General features: G+C 38.2%; 1 protein-coding gene across 3 annotated transcripts in view; it reads right to left on the minus strand.

The window, feature by feature from the left end:
• PLOD2 (procollagen-lysine,2-oxoglutarate 5-dioxygenase 2) overlaps positions 1-18,221 on the minus strand; it is a 121,315-nt gene that overhangs the window by 68,258 nt on the left and 34,836 nt on the right. The window lies entirely within an intron of this gene.

An 18,221-nucleotide genomic window follows, 5' to 3' on the forward strand; every position in this document is an offset into this window, starting at 1 on the left:
CTAACTTTTTCAAATAAATTATGACAAATTGGGAAAAAATACTTAGAAACAGAATCTTAATATTTTTCCTATCAAAGAATGTTTGTAAATGTGAAGTCTATAAAATCCATATTTATATCACCTTCAATGTTTTATTTTTTCATTAAAGAATAAAAAGAACCAAAATCAACACTGCCCTAGTAAATACACAGCTTTGAGTCATCATTTTATAATGGATTATTATTTTCAATCTAACAAAACACCTCTTCTTAATAGAAGAAAACAGATTTAAGGAGTCATCTCAAATTACCTATAGAAGCTATTAAGGAAAAATGCTTATCAGAAAAAGACATGTTGGGCAAACGCAAAAAAGAAACAAACACATCAGAAAACGCCAAAGGTGCTAGAGCATTTTCTTTTTTAAACCTTAGGGTATGAGAGGACCAGTGGACTAAGAAAGCAAAATGTCTTTTTGACATTCTAAGCACTGAGTTCGGAGAAGGCAATGGCACCCTACTCTAGTACTCTTGCCTGGAAAATCCCATGGACGGAGAAGCCTGGTAGGCTGCAGACCATGGGGTCACTAAGAGTCTGAAATGACTGAGAGACTTCACTTTCACTTTTCACTTTCATGAATTGGAAAAGGAAATGGCAACCCACTCCAGTGTTCTTGCCTGGAGAATCCCAGGGATGGGGGAGCCTGGTAGGCTGCCATCTATGGGGTCACACAGAGTCAGACAGGACTGAAACAACTTAGCAGCAGCAGCAAGCACTGAGTTATGTCATTTGACTCTCAATTACTGTTATCAATAAGAAAAAATGTACAGTGTTAAGTATCTCCTAAACAATAAACAACGATTGAAAATGAAATACATAGCATTAATGTATTATCAGTTTAGTTCAGTACAGTTCAGTAGCTCAGTCGTGTCCGACTGTTTGCGACCCCATGGATCGCAGCACGCCAGGCCTCCCTGTCCATCACCAACTCCCGGAGTTCACTCAGACTCACGTCCATCGAGTCAGTGATGCTATCCAGCCATCTCATCCTCTGTCGTCCCCTTCTCCTCCTGCCCCCAATCCCTCCCAGCATCAGAGTCTTTTCCAATGAGTCAACTCTTCACATGAGGTGGCCAAAGTACTGGAGTTTCAGCTTTAGCATCATTCCTTCCAAAGAAATCCCAGGGCTGATCTCATTTAGAATGGACTGGTTGGATCTCCTTGCAGTCCAAGGGACTCTCAAGAGTCTTCTCCAACACCACAGTTCAAAAGCATCAGTTCTTCGGCACTCAGCTTTCTTCACAGTCCAACTCTCACATCCATACATGACCACTGGAAAAACCATAGCCTTGACTAGACGGACCTTTGTTTGCAAAGTAATGTCTCTGCTTTTCAATATGCTATGCTATCTAGGTTGGTCATAACTTTTCTTCGAAGGAGTAAGCATCTTTTAATTTCATGGCTGCAGTCACCATCTGCAGTGATTTTCGAGCCCCAATAAATAAAGTCTGACACTGTTTCCACTGTTTCCCTATCTATTTCCCATGAAGTGATGGGACCGGATGCCATGATCTTCGTTTTCTGAATGTTGAGTTTAAGCCAACTTTTTCACTCTCCACTTTCATCAAGAGGCTTTTTAGTTCTTCTTCACTTTCTGCCATAAGGGTGGTGTCATCTGCATCTCTGAGGTTATTGATATTTCTCCCGGCAATCTTGATTCCAGCTAACAATCTATTAAAAACTATTTCATAAGATCCAAGGTAATCATCAAATTTTGAAAATAAACAAAATATAAGTAAGTGTAACACACATAAAGAAATCAATTCAAGTAAGTCAATCAACAAAAAGGAAAACATTACCATGAAGATAAATATTAACATTTTTATATATTTTTCTAGAAATGTGTATTTCTCACATAACTTCCACCATTATGAGAAACAGATATTCAAGCAAAAATAAAAGTCATTTTCAATAAAGCTGTCAGCACTTTTCTAATAAATTAAAAGCACTTTTTCAATAAATTATTCTTTTTTAAAAAACAAAATTTCATTTGTAAAGTTTCAAACAGGGCTTAATCAATTAAGAAAACTTGACATATTATCATTCACAATAAATTCTGAATAAAAGAATACTAGATTCTATTTCATAAGAGTAAAGGAAATACTTTTTAAGTACTTTTCACTGTCATAAAATGACTATATTTAAAGACAGCTTTCTTTACTAGCTTTTTCTACATAAATCAGAGTATTAGCTATAGGTTTACAGATTTTGCCTAGATGGATTTTTATACTTAAATTTTCAGCACAAAATTAACAGCAAGGATTTCACCATCCTCAATAGGAAAGTAATGTTGGCCAGACCCTCAGACAGACAGAAATATTACCTAATCTAATGACTCAGAAGGCAAAACTAAAAATATGCAGCCTGACTGTGTCTGGCAATCCTATGCCAAATAAGGACTCCTGTTGTTTCACTATTACTGCTAATTATAAAAAAGTAAAACCAAGTAATAAGTAATTTCATCAAAGAAAGGTCTATTCAATAACATTACATACAAATGTTTGTTTCTTCTTACCTGCTATTAGTATCATAACTGTGAGGAAAATAAATCTTACTCAACTAGGAAGTAAAAGAAGAAAGGGCTGACATGTACCACTCACAAGTTCTTGCCAGCCAGTAGTTCAACAGTTCAACTTGCCCACTGTCTTATGATATATTCTTGTTAAAAACTTTAACATACATTTAACACATAATTCAGATTCCAGTAAAATTCATACCACAAGTTTACCAGAAGTATTAGGACAGAAGATCAACTGATCTCCAAAATCAATGTCAAAAGAGAAAAAGAGGAGAGGGAAACTAGCATACTATATCCCACCAGAATTAAGAGACAATGCAACCAAACATACATCACTGCCTTTATTAGGGTCCTGATGTGAAAAGTCGACTGCCAATAAGGTATCTGTGAGAAAATTAGGGCAATTTGAACACTAACTTATATTTGTTAATATTAAGAAAATATTACTCATTTTTAGCATGCTAATAATGGTGCTGATATTTTTTAAAGGGTCCTTATAATTTAGTACTCTTGCCTGGAAAATCCCATGGACGGAGGAGCCTGGTAGGCTGCAGTCCATGAAGTTGCTAAGAGTCGGACACACCTAAGCAACTTCACTTTCACTTTTCACTTTCATGCATTGGAAAAGGAAATGGCAACCCACTCCAGTGTTCTTGCCTGGAGAATCCCAGGGACGGGGGAGCCTGGTGGGAGGCCGTCTATGGGTTCGCACAGAGTCGGACATGACTGAGCGACTTCACTTTTCACTTTATAATTTAGAGACAAATACTCAAGTATTACCCAATGAAAGGATATAGTGTTTGTGATCTGTTTTAAAATTCTTCGGGGTAGATAGGAGGCAATGGAGGAGGAAGATAAAAAATTAAACAAGATTGCCCACATATGATAATGGTTAAAACTGAATTTCATTTACATATGTTTGGAAATTCCTACAATTAAAAAGCATAATCCATAATATTCCAATCTGAAAAATATTCAATATAAAACTTGTTTTAACAGTCTGAAAAGGAAAAATGGAATAGACAGAAGAAATTTTCTAAACAAAGAATATTATAATTTAAACAACTTATAATTAGTACCTTACCCAATCTACCCACAACAACCAAAAGAATCAAGTGAGATGTTGAGAAAATGAGCTTGAAAAATGGGCACCCATCAGCCACTAACAAAACCAGTCTAAGAATGTGATAAAGATAAGCCCAACTCTGGCCAAATATAACCTCTAGAGCCACGGTCTGACTCTGTCAGAAAGTGGAGTAATGCAGTTACCATGAGCAAGAAACATGTAATGCATCAATAGAGTGTGGTTGATGAGAACCATTTATCAAATGAAAATCACATCAGAGCCAAAAAAAAAAAAAAAATCCTTCTATAATCATATGTACAAAGTCCACCAAAATGCCTAGCACTACAGTAAGGTTTAATAAATATTTTAGTGGCTTAACAGTTAGCTCTCTAGAAAAATTTAGATGAATAACACAACCTCTCCAAAAATCAAGGCAATTTATTTAGAAAGGCAAAAACAAACAAACAAAAACCACACTATGTTCTCTCTTATTGAATTTACAACTCTCAGAGAAAAACGCATTGTTAGAGTCATGTTTTTTCTCTAGATGTTGACTTAATAACAGAATTTATCAATTTTTAGTGCTGATCTAAATTTTCTTTCCAAAAACAAATCATAGCTTTAAAATAGGAAGTTTTTGGCTAATATGTCCTGTCTCCAAATGATTCTTCGATCAGCCCATAAATCCAGCTGAAATTCATTGTCTTAATGACAGGCAGCACATTCAGTAACTCAGCACCAGCCCAGCTACCTTTGATCTTACTCAGAGGGATAAATTTCCTATCCTTCCAAGAAACTTTCTCTACACTCAGTCTTAATTTTAAATTTGCAAAAATTAAAAAAAAAAAATTCTACCCAAGAAGGAGCTGTGAGTACATTGCCCTTACTCTGCTATAACTCATTTTATGAAAGAAGTATCTTTCATCTATAAAACTCAGTGGTGCTCAACTTTCTATTCAAGGAACACATTTTCTAGGAATGGTTACCATAAGAGCCAGCAAACTTTCACTGTAAAAGTGCAAATAGTAAATATTTTAGGCTTTGTAGTCTATATTCAATCTGTCACGATTCTCTTTTTTTTTTTTTCTTTCTTCTTTAAAACATTTCTAAAATTAAAAAATTTTTTTTTCTAGGTTTTCTGGCTGGCTGCATAGAAACAGTTATGGGCCAGATTTGGCCTAAACATTATAGTTTGCCACTGTGGCTGGCCATATGGATCTGACAACAAACTATATGGATTCCAGTCTCAGACCTACTACTTATTACTTGTTTGAAATTGGTCAATTACTTAAACTCTGTGTCTCATGTCTCTCACTTATAATATATATGTAATAATAGTACCTGATAGGCTTGCTGAGATGGTTAATGAGTTAATATATACAAAGTGGATGATACTACATATGTGTTAGACAGTATCTTACTTTTTCTCCTCAAAAGATAAATATGTAAGGGAGGTTGTAGTTGAAATGCAAATCTCAGCAAGTTATATAACTCAATCTCCATCTCTATCAGTTATTTATTCAAGAACTGTCTTTTTTATTATTAATTAATTTTTATTGAAGTACAGTTACTTACAATGTTGTGTTACTTTCTAAAGTACAGCAAAGTGAATCAGATATATGCATAGATATACCCTCTCTTTTTTAAGTCACCACAGAGCACTGAGTAGAGTTCCCTGAACTATAGAGTAGATTCTCATTTGTTGTTGTTGTTCAGTGGCTCAGGCCTGTCAGATTCTTTGAGCCCCATGGACTGTAGAACACCAGGCTTCCCTTTTCTTCATCATCTCCCGGAGTTTGCTCAAACTCTTGTCCATCATCATTCAGTCAATGATGCCATTCAACCATCTTGTCCTCTGTTGTCCCCTTCTCCTCCTGCCTTCAATCTTTTCCTGCGTCAGGGTCTTTTCTAATGAGTCAGCTCTTCGTAACAGCTGGCTAAAATATTGGAGCTTCAGCTTCAGCAGCAGTCCTTCAAATGAATATTCAGTGTTCATTCCCTTTAGGATTAACTGGTTTGAGCTCCTTGCTGTCCAAGGAACTCTCAAAAGTCTTCTCCAATACCACAGTTCAAAAGCTTCAATTTTTCAGCACACAGCCTTCTTTATGGTCCAACTCTCACATCCATATATGACTAGTGGAAAAACCATTGCTTTGACTATATGGACATAGGTCAGCAAAGTTATGTTTCTGCTTTTTAATATGCTGTCTAGGTTGGTTATAACTTTTCTTTCAGGCAGCAAGTGTCTTTTACTTTCAAGGCTGCAGTTACTGTCTGCAGGGATTTTGGAGCTCGAGAAAATTGTCACTACTTCCATTGTTTCCCCATCTATTTGCCATGAAGTGATGGGACTGGATGCCATGATCTTAGCTTTTGGAATGTTGAGTTTTAAGCCAGCTTTTTCACTCTATTTTTGCACCTTCATCAAGAAGCAATTTAGTTCCTCTTAGTTTCTGCCATAAGGGTGATATCATCTGTATATCTGAGGTTATTGATATTTCTCCCTGCAATCTTGATTCCAGGTTGTGCTTTATCCAGCCTAGCATTTTGCATGATGTATTCTGCATATAAGTTAAACAAACAGCTTGACAATATACGGCCTTGACATACTTCTTTTCCAATTTTGAACCAGTCCATTGTTCAATGTCTGGTTCTATTGCTTCTTGACCTCAGGTAAGGTGGTCTGGTGTTCTCATTTCTTTAAGAATTTTCCACAGTTTGTTGTGATCCACATATTCAAAGGCTTTAGCATAGTCAGTGAAGCAGAAGTAGATGTTTTCTGGAATTCTTTTGCATTTTCTATGATTCAACAGATGTTGGCAATTTGGTCGCTGGTTCGTCTGCCTTTTCTAAATCCAGATTGTACATCTGGAAGTTCTCAGTTCACGTGCTATTGAAGCCTAGCTTGAAGGATTTTGAGCATTACCTTGTTAGCACATGAAACGAGTGCAATTGTGCAGCAGTTTGAGCCTTCTTTGGCATTGCCCTTCATTGTGACTGGAATGAAACTGACCTTTTCCAGTCCTGTGGACACTGCTGAGTTTTTCAAATTTGTTGGCATATTGAGTGTAGCACTTTCACAGCATCATCTTTTAGGATTTGAAATAGCTCAGCTAGAATTCCTTCACCTCCACTAGATTATCATCAGTTACCTATTTTTATATATAATCGTGTATATATGTCAATCCCAATCTCTCAATTCATCCCACCCCTCTCCTTCCCCCTGCTTGTCCATAGGTTTGTTTTCCATGTCTGGGTCTCTACTTCTATTTAGCAAATAAGTTCATCTATACCATTTTTCTAGATTCCACATATACAATATTTGTTTTCCTCTTTCTGACTTATTTCACTATGTATGACAGTCTCTAGGTCCATCCACATCCCTACAAATGTCTTTCAACTTTCAAGATTTCATCATACTGGTATAGCACTGTCCCTTTATCCATGGTTTCTGTCACCCATGGGTCAATCACGGTTTGAAAATATTAAATGGAAAATTCTCAAAATAAATAATTTATAAGTTGTTAAACTGTACACCATTCTGAGTAGAATTGACTAAAAAATCAGTTACAACCTGAAAGCAGAGAATTTGGTGGGAATGTTAAGGACTCCAGGCCTGGGAGACTGTAGCCCTGAGAGTATGCTCCAAGGAGGCAGGGTGGGGAATCAGGCTATATACAAGTTTTCAGCAAAAGAGATAGACAGTCTGAACATCAAATATTATTGTTAGATAAGGAAAACCAGATATCGAGCTAAGGTATCTAGCATTTCTCTGTGTATGAAAGAGGCAATCCTCTCGGCTCACTGAATTCATTCCTTTCCTATGCACCTCAGCGATCTAGGGCCAAATCTTGTTTCTTGATTGTTTATGTCCTTGATTCCTTGTTCACCTTAAGGGGTGGCAGATATGATGGATGGCAGCTTCTTGCATCACCTCCCTCCAGCTTCTCATCAATTACCATGGGGGGTGACAGCATCTGCAGGATCACAGGCATTGTGTTCCCTTTTGGGAGCTCTCATTCACATTTGGAGGGCTGGAATTGCTGATAGCTGTGACATTTCTTGCTCATCAATATGGCAGAAAATATTTCACTTCACAGTACCGTGGTAAAATCTCCTGCCATCCTGTTCTCTCCCACCATGACCTGAATCATTCCCCTGTCCAGTGTACTCATCAGTTAGTCACTTAGTAATTGTCTCAGCTATCAGATGCACTGTCACAGCATCACAGTGCTTGTCTTCAAGTCACCCTTACTTGACTTGTACTTTGGGGCCATAAGGGTGACTTGGCCATAAGTCACCCTTATGGCTCCAAAGCACAAGACTAGTAATGCTGGCAATTCAAATACACCAAAGACAGCCATAAAGTGCTTACTTTAAATGAAAAGGTGAAAGTTCTGACTTAATAAGGAAAAAAAAAAGTTGAGGTTTCTAAGGTCTACACTAAGAACAAATCCTCTATCTGTGAAATTTTGAAGAAAGAAAAAGAAATGCATGCTAGATTAACTTTCTCACTTCAAACTGTAAAAGACACAGCCATAATGCATGATAAGTCCTTATTAATATGGAAAAGGCATTAAGTTTATAAATATTTTGGAAGATCACATTCACATAACCTTTATTATATTGTTATAACTATTCTATTATTATTGTTGTTAATCTCTTACTGTGCCTAATCTATAAATTAAACTTCATCATAGATATGTAATATGTATAGGAAAAAACAGTACATATAGGGTTTGGGACTATCCAGTTTCAGGCATCCACTAGGGTTCTTAGAATGTACCCCTTACTGATAAGGGCTGGGGGTGGATAGCAACGGTAATGGGGAAAAAAATCTATGTAAAAACAGTTCAAGTGGAAGCTGTTTATTAAAGTAATATAGAAACTGTATATACATCTTCTCAAGTCTTTTCATTTCTCTCCGTCTCCAAGCAAGTTTACTCAAGTTATGACTAGTCCTTTTCTACAACACCCTCCTAAACCCCACTACACCCACTCCAATCATATCTCTACAAGGCAGACTTACCTTTTCAAAACCTTTAGATATCTAACCACGTCACCCCATTGCTAAACATCCTTAAATTACTTTCCATTGCTCTTAGAAGGGTGACCAAGCTCCATTACCTCAAAGTTCTTGACTATCTCTATCCTCTCTGATCTTATTCTCCATTTTGCTCTCTCTCCTCCAACTGCAGGCCTTTTTTCTGTTCTCCAACAATGGCCTGCTCCCTCCCACACTGAAGATAATTGTGGATGCAAAGCCTTTACCTAATGTCTCCTCTGATCTCTTGAAGTAGCCACTGCCTATTCAACTCATTGAGATTCTTATATATATATAGATAGATAGATAGATAGATATACATATATATATATATGCCATTTTCTCAGGGGAATCTTCTCTGACCTACTCAAGCAGGTCAATGCCCATTATATATTCCCACTGCATTCTCTACCTCTCTTTTGGAGCACTTTATGACAAACTATAATTTTATATTAATTTGTACAGTTATTATTTGAGATTAGAGTCTCTTTCCCCAACTAGACTGTAAATTCCAAAAAGGCAGGATGTTTTTTGCTCAGCCCGATACCTCCAGGGCCTATCATACTGTTTAGCATGCAGTCGATTCTTAATAAATATTTTGTTGAATGAACAGATTCAGGAACAATGGATGTTATATTTTATCTGTGCATGTGTGCATGTTAAGTCCCTTCAGTCATGTCTGACTGTTTTCAACCCTATGGAGTGTAGCCTGCCAGGCTCCTCTGTCCATGGAACTCTTTAGGCAAGAATACTGGAGTGGTTTGCCATTTCCTTCTCCAGGGGGATCTTCCTGACCCAGGGATTGAACCTGGGTCTACCACATTGCAAGCAGATTGTTTGGATGTACAAAATAATTTGTTCCTGGCAGAATCCCTGTGTAGTTTGTATTATCATATCCAATTCACAGATGAAAAAACTAAGGTTAAATAGTTTAACTTAGCCAAAGTCACCCAAGTTACCAGCATAGCAGAAAGTAGAATTTCAGTTATTTCTCACAGTCCATTTCTTTCCAGGGTTTCATGTGCCTCACTTGGTGGTGAGAGGTCAAGAGACTGGAAGCAAAATTTGTTTTATTACATGTACAGAAGAGATAACACAGCAAGCCTAAGACTTCAATCTTACTTTGCTGTGTTGATCCCCAACTGGCATCTGGAAAGCTGACTTTGTAGATGATTTTCATCATTCCCAGATAAGAACAGCTCATTGTATCTGAATTGTACAAACAAGGTATCTATGCTGAACACCAGCTTTCCTTCTAGGAGTTGGGAATTGTGATACAGAAGTTGCCTCTGTGACCAGCCCTGAATAAAAACCTAAGTCTCTAACAAGTCTCTAACTAAGTCTCTAACAAGCGATTCCGATAAATAACTTATCACATGTGTGGTCACTAGTTGCTGGTGACTCCCCTGAGAAAAGACTCTTGGAAGCTGTGTCTGGTTTCCCTGGACTTTGCCTACGTGCCTTTTCCCTTTGCTGACTTTGCTTGGTATTCTTTCAATGTAAACAGTCATAGCTATCAATATGACGATATGCTGAATCATCTGAGTCCTCCTACTGAACTGGGGAGCCTGGGAATTGTCTTGGGGAGAGCTTACCCATTATGCTTCTAGTTACAGGCAGCAAGTCTTCATCTGAAAGAGGCACTATGGGCCTAACTGATTATATATCTGATACCTATTAGATTCTGGGTTCAGAGGCCAGGCTAGAGAGATACAGAAAAGACTCCAAATAGACTCCATAAAGGAAATATTTAATAGATAAGACAATCACACCCTGCTTCTCTACTGGTTGAGAATCATTTCATTTTTTTTTAAGTGAAGGATAATTGTTTTACAGAATTTTGTTGTTTTCTGTCAAACATCAACATAGGTATACATATGAGAATCATTTCATTTTAACATAAACTGTGATCCCAGAGTTTACTCTAGCAAAATCCACTTTTTTTATAGGGAAGGAAACCAAGACCTGAAGAGAAAATCAGACTTGTCCAAGAACCTGCAACTGGTGGTAATCAGCCTAGGACTGGAATTGATGATTCTTAATTACTAAAAAAAGTGGCTTTTCTAGGTCTCGTTACACAATTTTGTTGCTTTTTTTTAAGCACTGAGTCACTTAAACACTATGACAAACTGAAGTCATGGAGTCCAGGTGGCAAGGAAACACATTTTACTTTGTGGAATTGTTGAAAGAAACTCAAGAGACCAAAATTCCTCAAAAGCAATTCACACCACAATTTCAATGAGGAAAAAAACCTAAAAAGGATATGTCAAAGAGACATCAGAGGAGTCCTTAGTATTTCTGTAGGAAAAAGGGGAGAGAGGAAAGGCTTGAAGAAACAAATAACTTTCAAGCATTAATGCTACATAGGGAACATCTTCACACGTTAGTATTTAGATGGATGCCTAAGTTCTACAGCCCACTCTGGACAATGTTCTCAGTCACTAAGTCATGCCCAACTCTTTTCAGCCCCATGGACTGCAGACTGCCAGGCTCCTCTCTCCATGGAATATTCCAGGCAAGAATACTAGAGCAGGTTGTCACTTCCTACTCTAGGGGATCTCCCCGACCCAGGGATTGAACCCGCATCTCCTACATCTCATGCCTTGGCAGGCAGATTCTTTACCATTGAGCCACATATGAAGCCCTACTCTGGACAACACACAGACATAAGGCAAATGAGATGAGCTGGGGGGTAGTGGGGGAAGGGTAGCATGTAGGATAACCAACCATCCCAGTCTGTTCAGGGCTAAAAAGGTTCCCAGAACACAGGGCTTTCTGTTTTAACACTTGAAAAGTCCAGGCTGAGTTGGTCACCCTAGCAGTATGGGTAGTGGGACTACAGAGGGTAAGTACTGCTAGTTATGTGCAACAGACTGGGTGACAAATGGTCCACGAGAACATTAAGTTAGGATAAACTCTTCTGGAATCAGAAGATCAACACCATATATCGAGTGAAACAGGATCAGACTAAGACTTCCAGAGGCCCTGGTCACCAGAAGGTCAAAGTGCACTAAGACAATCTCCACTCCTCAGAGGTACCTCTCGTCTCCGTTCATAGCCAGAGCCTTTTCTCCATGTCCTCACATGAGGAGGGGCCTAGGGACCCTCTGGGGTCTCTCTCTCTCTTATTAAATATTTACTTATTTGGCTTCACCCAGGTCTTAGTTACGGCATGCAAACTCTTAGTGGCAGCATGTGGGATCGAGTTCCCTCACCAAAGATTGAACCTGAGCCCTCTGCATTGGGAGCATGGAGTCTCAGACACTGGACCATCAGGGAAGTCCCTATGGAGTCTCTTTTATAAGAAAACGAATCCCATTCATGACGGCTCTACCCTCATGACCCAAGTCTTTCCCGAAGTCCTCACCTGCTAATACTATCGTCCTTGGATAGTGGAGGTGAGAATTTCAACATATGAATTTGAGGGCGACACAAATGTTCAGGCCATTGTAGTTACATACCAGTTGACTAGTAAACATGCCTATTTGATGAAACACTTTCATCCATGAGAACTGTATTATATAAGCCAAATGAATATCTTTCTCACAAATAGGATCAAATATCTCATACTATAAGTGTCTTCATAATTTTAACATGATGAAAGGGGCTGGGGTATCTTCAGAACCTATTTTGTAAAAACCCTAATCGAAGTCATTGTGACTCTACCCTCATGACTTAAGCATCTTCCAAAGGTCCCACGTTTGTAGATTAGAATTTCAACATGCAAATTTTGAGTGGACACAAATATTCAGGTCATATTAAATATGAAGTACAGTTAAAAGTACCCAGATGTTTGTAGTAGCCTGGATGGGAGAGGAGTTTGTGGAAGAATGGTTATATGTATATGTATGGCTGAGTTCCTTTGCTGTTTCAGCTGAAACTATCACAACACTGTTAATAGGCTACACTCCAATAGAAATTTAAAAGTTTGTTTCTAAAAAAGCACCCAGAATGAACGGACTGTCTTGGAAAAGGCAATGTTTCCTATCTTTACAAGTATTTATAAAATTAACACAAAATCATATTCCAGAATTTATGACTTGGAGAACACAATTGATCTCTTCAAAAGTTAGGAAATGTATACCTTGAATGTAATTTTAATGTCAAAGGAAAAAGGATCGGCCCTCTTCACAGACACAGCAGCTCCAATCTGTTGAATTCCAATGGTTTAAAGGTTACAGCAAACTCCAAAAAAGAAAGACACTGGTAATGAGAACCTCCTTTGAGTGCGATGGTGTAACCCATCTGCTGGCCAAATGCTTCAGCAGAGACTATGAACTGCCTGCCAGAAATCTGGTCTCAAGGTTGTGTGCTGCTGCTAAGTCGCTTCAGTCATGTCCAACTCTGTGTGGCCCCATAGATGGCAGCCCACCAGGCTCCCCATCCCTGGGATTTTCCAGGCAAGAACACTGGAGTGGGTTGCCATTTCCTTCTCCAATGCATGAAAGTGAATAGTGAAAGTGAAGTTGCTCAGTCTTGTCTGACTCTTAGTGACCCCATGGACTGCAGCCTACCAGGCTCCTCCATCCATGGGATTTTCCAGGCAAGAGTACTGGAGTGGGATGCCATTGCCTTCTCCAAGGTTGTGTAGTTTGTTCAAACAGATTATTGCATTTGATACAATCTGATCTACTGCTCTTTATTCCATGTTTTGCGTAGGCACTAAAAATGTCTCCTAGACTCATAATCAAAGGGTATCAATAATAAAGTTAATTACCAGAACGAAACAGCAGGGACTGAGATAATACATTCCTGCTAATTCACCTACAATTGAAAAAAACAAAAACAAAACAGTTGTCCAAGGTCAGAGGCCACCCTGAGATGCACTTGTGGTCCATCTGAGACGAAGTTGTAAGGGTGAGGTGCCTAAGCCAAGATGAACCCCACTTCCCTATAATGGAAAACAAACAAAAAATCTTTTTAAAGAATCTTGCCTAAGCTAAAGGAATGAGAATAAATCAATCTGGGATGCAAAATTAAAAGCAGACCTGATAAAGTGTGGCAGGGCTGAAAAGGAAACAAAAGACCCAATTTTCATTCATCATCTTCAAGTGCACTGAAACATTTGCTTCTCTCATTCCACGTTGCCATGAACACATTAGAATTACATAATTTTAAAGAAGGGCATTTCCCACTGTACCCATATAGCATAAAATGAACACAATTAATCTGTACAGCAGCTCCTCCTCACCTGCCTTGAGAGTTTTATGGCATCTACTATATTTTGGCAGTTCAGAATACTAGCCCACAACTTGCTAGTTCCTCACGCTGGCTAACCAGTTGAAGCTGTCATGTAAGAGATTACCAGGAGGACATCCCTGGGGCACAGTGGATAAGAATCCGCCAGCCAAAGCAGGGGACACAGGCTCAATTCCTGGTCCAGGAAGATTCCATATGCCAGGGAGTAACTAAGCCCTGTGCCACAATTACTGAGCCCACCAGCTGCAACTGAAGCCGGCAGGCCTAGAGCCCAGGCTCCACAAGAAAAGCCACCACAGTGAGGTGCTCCCACACTGCAAGAGTAACTCCTGCTCACTGCAACTAGAGAAAGGTGGCACAAAGCAATGAAGACCCAGCGCAACCAAAAATAAATAAATAATAAAATCATAGTTTAAAAAATAAACTAACTTTAAAAGATTACTAGGAAACTGAATTAGCCCATTAGACAGAAGAAGCAGTTCTAAGAAGGAAGCTCGTAGTGCTAAATGCCAACCTCAAGAATCAAGCAAAGTCTCAAATAACAACCTAACTTTACAACTCAAAGAACCAGAAGCAGAGAACAAATGAAGCTCCAAGTTAGTAGAAAGACTCTTAAATAGTACATTTCTATTTGCGTCTCAAGGTATATTTTCTCTTTTGATTTCTTCTTAGACTCATTGCTTGTTCAATAACATGTTGTTTAATCTCTACATACTTGTGAATTTTCCATTTTTCTTCATGCAATTAATTTCTACCTTAATACCATTGTGGTTGGAAAAGATGTTTGATATGATTTGAATACTCTTAAATGTATTATTGCATTGGTGATGCCGTTCAGCCATCTCATCCTCTGACACCCTCTTCTCCTTCTGCAATGATACAATAAACATGAACCTGGGCAAACTCCGGGAGATGGGAGGGAAGGACAGCCTGGCGTGCTGCAGTCCACGGGGTCACAAACAGTTAGGCACAACTGGGCAACTGAACAACAACAAATGAATTAAGATTTGTCTTGTGACCTAACACATGACCTGTCTTGGAAAATGTCCCATATGCACTTCATAAGAATGTGCATTCTGTTGCTTTTAGATGGAATTTTCTGTAAATATCTGATCTAACATGGAATTTAAGGTTGATGTTTCCTTATTGATTTTTCAGTCTAGATAATCTAACCATTGATTAAACAGGGTATTAAAGTCTCCTACTCTTATTGTATTACTGTTTATTTCTCCCTTTATGTCCATTAATATTTGCTTCACATATTTAGGTGCTCCTATATTGAGTACAAATGATGTATCTTTTTGTTGACTCCCCCATTTATCATCATGTAGAATCTTTTCTGTCTCTTATTATAGTCCGCGTGTTAAAGCCTACATTGTCTAATATGAGTACAGCTACTCCAGTTTTCTTTTGGTTTCCATTTACATGGAATATATTTTTCTATCCCTTTATTTTTGGTTTGTGTGTTTCTTTATATCTACATGAGTCTCTTGTAGGCAACATGTAGTTAATTCTTAGTCTTTTTTGGTTAAACTATTCAGCCACTTTACATATTTAGATTGGAGAATTTAATCCACTTACATTCAAATAATTATTGATAGACATGTTCTTACTGCCATTTTGTCGTTTTCTTGCTATTTTTGCAATTAATTTTTTTCATCATTTTAAAAACCTTTACATATCTTTGAGGTATTTTCAAATGGAATCTAGCAGCAGAGTATTCCATCATATGAATGAACCATAATGTGATTACAACCATACTAATGGCAGATATTATTTCCAATCTAATACTGTACTAAAAAAGCTGCAATTGATAATGATGTACATAAGTAATTTCATACATGTAAGATTGTATCTGTAGAATAAATTTTAAAAATGTTCTCCCATTTCAGTTCAGTTCAGTCGCTCAGTCATGTACGACTCTTTGCGACCCCATGAACCACAGCACACCAGGCCTCCCTGTCCATCACTAACTCCTGAATCCACCTAAACCCATGTCCATTGAGTTAATGATGCCATCCAACCATCTCATCCTCTGTCTTCCCCTTCTCCTTCTGCCTTCAATCTTTCCCAGCATCAGGGTCTTTTCCAGTGAGTCAGCTCTTTGCATCAGGTGGCCAAAGTATTAGCGTTTCAGCTTCAACATCAGTCCTTCCAATGAACACCCAGGACTCCTCCCATTTACTATTTATCATTTGACCTTTGTTTTGACTCTGATTTCTGCCAGGCAAAATCTCTCCTCCTACTACATTGTTTTTATCAGCCATTAACACTTACATTTCTAGGTTTGTATTATATTTTAGAAAGTCTTTCCACATATTTTAATTACAAAATAATTTTCCATATTTTCTTCCATTTTTTATAGTTTCACTTTTTCATATTTTTTCTTTCATCATATGGTTGAAGTTAAACCTGACCACAAGATGAATCTGTTGAGGTTTTCTCTAGCATTATTCCAAACAAGGAATTCTGTGGGCTCCATTCTGAATTATTAAAACCTACATCAAATCAATACATTAATGTTTTAAAGAGAAATACTTTTTATGTCAACTATGATTGCAAGGTGATTTGTGATTATTTAAAGAGAGTAAAAAAAAAAAAAAAAAAGAATGTCGCAAAGTATACAAATACTGGAAACACCAAAAGTAACAGGAACATAATTCTGTCCCATAATTTGTTTTTCTAAGTAAAACTGGCTTTATAACAATTGGCTATAAATCCCCGCATAAAAGGTTCTCTATGTGTTCCCATCTGCCACACTGACAAAATCTCACCTAAGATGGAATTATCTCTGACCTAATCAGCTGCCTGTTGTCTATGTGTTTGATATTCCCTCCTCCATATTTCTTCTTTCAGTTTTGAAGAGTAACTTCCTTGAATTCTAAACTAGGTCATATGGTAAAAGAACAAGTCTGTGGATGATTAACCTCAGGACCTTGAGATGGCCAACCTCCCAGAACAGCCTCAAATCAAATCCAAACCTCTGCACCACATTCAGATCCAGGTTAATTCCATGGGGTGGGGATGGTGTTTTGTGGATAAGTGTGCACCTCAACATGGGACTTAGAATGTCTGAAGGACAACAACAGAGGAAATCTACCTAAATGACCCTTCACCATTTTACATCATTCAAAACAATATATTTATAAAACCTTGACCATGTTAACTATTCTGAGTTTAGTGCCCATTATAATGCGTATGTAGGTCCATTTTAACAGGAAGCCAAAGGTCTTTCTGAACATGTGTTTATATTCTCCTGGTGCTTGAAGTAGTTTAATTCCAGTTGGAAATTAAGGAAAAAAATTTTAAAAGATTGGTATCATATAGTGAACACACATATGTGATTAAAATAAGTCCTCATAAAGAGTAAGTTGGGATTCCCAGGTAGCAATAGTGGTAAGAAACCACCAGCCAATGCAGGAGATGTAAGAGGCTTGGGTTCACTCCCTGGGTCAGGATCATGCCCTAGAGAAAGACATGGCAACCCACTCCAGTATTCTTGCCTTGAGAATCCCCACAGATAGAGGAGCCTGGTGGGCTTCAGTCCACCGGGTTGCAAAGAGTTAGACGTGACCAAAGCAACTTAACACACAAGAATACACAAAGAGCAATTATTTTTCAGTGTTTGATTTCAGTCTATTATTATTCGGGCAATAAAGAGACAGAAAGTGTATAATGTATATCACCCGTCTTCAAGCAAAATGTTTAATTTTATATGTTGACACAATGTGTTGGCTTTCATGGTTTCTGCGATAATCAGGCCCCCTCCGCAGGCCTCTACACATTGCCCCTGAGGCCATTTAACCTTGTGCCGAGAGTTCACACCAAGCTATTCTCAGTCCTCAGGTTCCTGCATGCCAAGCTCTTCTGCAGAGACATGTTTCTTTCCTTAGTAATTGAGTTTTCTGCTCACTTTTCCCACCAGTGCTCAGAAACCCATCATAATATATTATTTCAAAAGATGACTTGAGTCTGGTTTTGTATCTTCTTCCTCAACTTAGCTCCTGTCAAAATATCCCAGGCTCAGAGCTGGTACCCCAAGTGTTTACTATCCAGGAAAGGCCATGTGCTACCTTGGTCTTAGCATGGCTTACCAGTCTCAAGATTTGCCCAAAGCTAATGCTACAACTTCCAAGTTCTCTGCTAACCTTCTACTGTTCAAAATTAACTCCACAAGAAGAAAATCTGAATCATGGACTTCTGCATTCGCTAACAGATTTCCATTCCCCTGGCTGTCCTTTATCCTGTAGACATATTTCCCAGTTTCTATGTTTCAAAGAAAAGATTTTGTTTACTCATTCTTAGAACATTCTGCCTCTGGCCTTCCTACACCTACTTTAGTTTCCTTCCCTCTCTGG

The sequence above is a fragment of the Bos grunniens genome, chromosome 1 (genome assembly GCF_055505025.1).
Source record: "Bos grunniens cultivar Pamir isolate PY7600 chromosome 1, Bosgru_T2T1.0, whole genome shotgun sequence".
Lineage (NCBI taxonomy): Eukaryota > Metazoa > Chordata > Mammalia > Artiodactyla > Bovidae > Bos > Bos grunniens.